This window comes from Pithys albifrons, chromosome Z, assembly GCF_047495875.1.
Source record: "Pithys albifrons albifrons isolate INPA30051 chromosome Z, PitAlb_v1, whole genome shotgun sequence".
Taxonomy (NCBI): Eukaryota; Metazoa; Chordata; class Aves; order Passeriformes; family Thamnophilidae; genus Pithys; species Pithys albifrons.
Genome location: NC_092497.1, coordinates 34037937 through 34042794, shown reverse-complemented (window position 1 = coordinate 34042794; position 4858 = coordinate 34037937). Strand labels below are relative to the sequence as shown.

The window sequence follows — 4858 nt, the reverse complement described above, 5'->3', positions numbered from 1 at the left end:
ACCAAAAATGTTAGGCATCCCCAGAAATGGAAAGCAGAATTCCCTCTGTTTATAACACTCATTCTTGTAAACCATCCCCTTGCCCCAGCCATGAAAGTTTCCTCAGCCTGTTCCCACTGGGATGTCCCTGGGTTGCCACATAGTGATTTGCACTCCCCAGCAGCCAACATGCATTCATACACACTTGGATTTTTATGTTGTTCTTCACAGCAAAGAAAGGCACTGAACCACTGCTCTCTGTTTTTAAGGAACATATAGACACTATTACGCACAAGGAGACCCGAACACCACTTTCTGCACCTATAAGTTAGTTTTGAGGTTTTGCCTCTTCTGGAGCATGTGTATACACCTCTCTACATCCAGTGTAGCATTTGAAAGGCCTGAAGAAAGTCCCTGATCATGTTGATATTTTCTTACTACCTTTAGGCAATGCTGTTCTGGGGTAGTTTGCTGTGCAATGTGAACAGACTTTGAACTGAGGTCTGAGGTGGACCATGAACCAAGAGCTTTCATGACAAATTGTATTCCAGGTACAAAAAATTTTTCTCCAGGTACCAGATATCTGGATCTCTCCTGCATTTCAACTACATTTTCACATTTTCTTCTTTCCCCCCTCCCCCCCCCCCCAATAGGATAAAGAAAGTCAAAGCCTTTCTTTTTCTTTTTCTTTTTCTTTTTCTTTTTCTTTTTCTTTTTCTTTTTCTTTTTCTTTTTCTTTTTCTTTTTCTTTTTCTTTTTCTTTTTCTTTTTCTTTTTCTTTTTCTTTTTCTTTTTTTTCTTTTTTTTTTTCTTTTTTTCTTTCTCTTTTTCTCTTCTTCTTTCTTTTTGTTTTTTTCTTTTGTTTTTTTCCCTATTGCAGAGACTTTCACTTTTTACAATAAAAAGTAAAAACTACTCAATCACATTCTTTTTGTAGAAAGAAGAAAGCAGAGAAAGACATTATCTTGGTGTCATACAAGGTTCTTTATCCTTTTCATCTTACCCATATTATTTTCTTCCAATAACGATTTTGACAGCTAAGATAACATGTGGATAAAACAGCAGGTGTGAGTCAGACCTTTCTCCAAATTTCATCCTGGAGAGAAGAACAACTACAATCTATTTTATTTTAAAACAAAAGATAGGAGGATTGGTAAGAAAAACTGTATAATAAAGTTTTTTCATTAACATGTAGAGCTACAGTACAAACTTAAAAACTTAAAATAAAAAGGTAAGTTACCCTTACCACCTCAAATATGTCTAAAGTCAATGAATGCTAAGAATTCATCCTGACAGATGTATGCTTTTTACAACCTAAATTTTTCTGACTTGTAGCAATGCAAGAAAATTAATGCTATGATTTATGATGTTCTTCTCTTTCAGTTATGTAGCAATGCCTCAACTTCAAATATTTTGTGAACATGTTACTACTATTTTAGAAATAGTTTTCATGTGTTGGTATATATACAGTGCAGTGAAAAAATTTTAAAATATTTCCAGGTATTTTAAAAGTAGTTTTTACACTTTAATTTTATGGTGGACTTCCTTCCAAGCTGTTTGATTAGAAGTATAGAGCACAAAATAATAATCACAGAGTATCACAGGCTATTCTGAGTTGGAAGGGACCCTCAAGGATCGAGTCCAACTCTTAAGTCAATGGCCCACACAGGGGATTAAACCCATGACCTTGGCATTATTACGACCAAGTGTTAACCAACTGAGCTAATGAAAATGGCTTATCTGTAATGCACCCACTGAAATTTTAATGTGAAAGAAAATGAAATGGTAAACTCCAGAAACAAAGGACAGACTTCCATAAGGTGTTCTTGGAATTTAAACTACAATAACATAATGCAATGTATAGTTATTCTTGTATGGAAGTCAAAATCAACTTTGCTTTTAATGAGGGTTGTTATTTCTTTGCAAGCTACAGAGTGAACCCACCAGAACATCACAAACCTTGCTAAAATCTCACTTCTGCTGTGAGTGACATGCAGTGGCAGCATAGCTCAACAGAGGTAACATATGACAAGGATTTGGGATGTAGCAAAACTCACTCCATTACTATTTTTAACTTACACAAAAATCAATTACCCTTTTCACTCAAATACAGACATGCACTGCATTTATCTCTGGACTTTGCTAGTGTTCTCAAGCTTCTTGAGAACATCACTGACAGCTTGGGCATAGAGAAGTAAGTTGCAATCTTCTTTACACTATGCTTTTCTTGTGTTGTACATTGCTGTAGATTTACCCAAGCAAAACTGTGCTTGGGTAAATGCACACACATGTATTTAAATCTGCTACCTTTTTTTTTTTTAGGTATCTTCACCAGCTGAAAAAGCTCTGGAGCCACCACTGCAATTACTACAGAACCTTGAAATAATCTTACTGGGTACGCAACTACAGTCAGAAACATTTGATTTACAATAAGGACATTAAGAAAGCTTTTTTCCTCGAGTTATGTATTAGATTTGAATCTAAAAATCCATCTGTTTTCTTAATCCTCGTGTGCTGAAAGAAACATTTGTTGCAGTCATGTAACTAAATATCCATGAGATAGGCTGGACTGTTCTAGATTTAGAATTAAAAATCTCCACAAGAATTCATAAAGCTGAGTCTTCCCTGTCATATATTGCCACTGAAAAGCAGCTTTGAAAAGGTTTGCTCAAATTTGTTTGATTTTTGAACACTGAAAGTTGAAGTGGGATATCTTACTTGAAGTAAGAGTTTGAAAGTAAGACACAAATTCCTTTTTATTGTTTATTCTTGTATTCATCTTGCTCTTTGTTACCAAATACTCAGCATTCATTAATTCTCTAATTTTGAACTCTAATTTTCTTTTCAGGAACAAAACTGGCAATGGATTAATATATCAAGCCGAATACCTTTTCTATAGTACTGAATGCTTTTGCTGAGATACACCCTTGCTGTAGCACCATAGTTCAAAAGAGCTCCATGTTGATGCTATGTATACGGCGTAGAAATGCAGGGGGGAAATTAACCCCTTTTTTTCCCTGCACAGGAAAGCCAGACTGCACAAATGTTAAAAAATGGGCAAAAAATGTCACAGATTGGTAGCCAGCTGGAGGTGGGTGGAGTGAGTGGGAGATGAGTGGAGAAGAAACAGGTCAGATCTGCACCACAAAACTGGGGGGAGGTGTAAGTAATGACTATATATGTATTTTAATTATCTCATTAGCAATTAGGAAAGATACTAAGAAGGACATTATAGAAATGTGTTTCAGCTCTCCTGCATGACCACTGCCTCTTGCTTGAACCTCTCATCTCCTCAAACCAGCCCTGGCAGCCACCTGACAACCTGGTTCACAGCCTTCATAGTCAAATTTCACTAACTTCAGAGATCTTTTACCTGAGACTAGAAGCTGGCAAGGAGGACAAGTTTCCTTGATCGTCTCCCTTCACCCCTTTTCCTCCCACAGACAATTCCCTCCTTTGTTGCCCTTACTGACCAACAAGTGGTGCCAGTGTTGTCTTCTGGGATGTAAAAGAGAGAGAATAAAATGTGCAGTAGCATTAAGGGCATCTTACTGACTGCTATGAAACACCGTTCGATGCTGTAGGTTCTTAAGTTTGTTTCTGTCAGAATGTCAACTTTTCATCTTTACCTTCTCCCACACGACAGCATTCATGTGACTGTGTGTGTGCAGACTCCATCTTTTGAAAAGCTCCCACTGAGGTGAGGCTTGGGCAAACAGGAAAGGAGGACTCTCAAGAAAAAAAATGGTACCCAAAATAATGTTTGGGGGTTTTTTAAGTTAGGCAAAGCCTGACATATGAGTATCAGTCTTACAAGTTAGGAAGTGATAATGCAGCAGGAAAAAAAGATGCTTTCCTAGTACGTAGCTCTTATTTAATGACTGTAGAAGGAAAAGTATTGGAAAGTGGTGGGGCTGGGAGGGGCCATATAGAGATACTGAGGCGGCACGTTGGCAAGGAAGCTTGTAGAATTAGGGATCCTGGGCTCCAGAGGAAACTCTGACCTATGGTCAAATGCTGTGGAGAAACTTAGACAAGCAAAATATATTTAAGGACAAAGATAGTTTTGTCAAATATTTGAATTTGTTATCAGCTGCTAAGCATGTTTACTGTCTATGTTTCACTCAAGTGATAATTTCTGTGTCTTCCTGTGTCTGAAGAACTAATTATAAACCAATTACTTTTGCAAGTTTTGGGTTTACAAAAGAAGAACTAGATACAGGGAGTTTCTGTGGAATTAGGACTGGCACTATGGACTTCACTTTTTGGGAATTCATTTCTCATTGGGTGTAGTTGATGCTATGATGGATTAAGGCAGAGCAGTGAAATGAGTGCCAGTCTGCCATTATACACTGTGCTGTCAACAACAGTTTCTCAAGCAGATAGATCTTTCCAGGGACAGGTTGGAGGATTACTAACCTTGTGTGCCATTCCAGGAAGCCTTTTCTGCTCATGTCTGAGCCAAGCGACACTGAAATCCATCTTCTCTCAGCTGCAGGGACAGCCTAGCGCATGTTGAACTGGAGGAAGTCAATCATGGGCATGACGGGCATGGAGGGAGGATGCAGTACCTGACAAGAGACACCTGGAAAGAGAGGAGAAAAACCAACAAAAAAATATTTACTTCCCACACAAGAACAGCTGCAAGTAGTGGTAAGGCCTATCACTCCCAGCACAGTGATAGCATGTCCACTCAGCACCCGGTCATGAAGGAAAACTGGACTAGACATTTTCTACACCTGCTTTTACATTTGATTTGATGTCAAATGAAATGAAATATCTCTTTGGCTGCTTACATCAGGTGATACTTGTCCCTTCTAACCTATGTAGCACAATCTGGGCCTATTAAACTGAGGCCTATTAAAATTAAAGCCTAATC

General features: G+C 38.0%; 1 long non-coding RNA gene across 1 annotated transcript; it reads left to right on the top strand.

The window, feature by feature from the left end:
* Positions 1-493: 493 nt before the first annotated feature.
* LOC139685091 (uncharacterized) lies at positions 494-2886 on the top strand. The gene is made up of 3 exons (XR_011700027.1): positions 494-530; positions 2302-2374; positions 2828-2886. It is a non-coding gene; the product is annotated as an uncharacterized lncRNA (long non-coding RNA).
* Positions 2887-4858: the final 1972 nt, after the last annotated feature.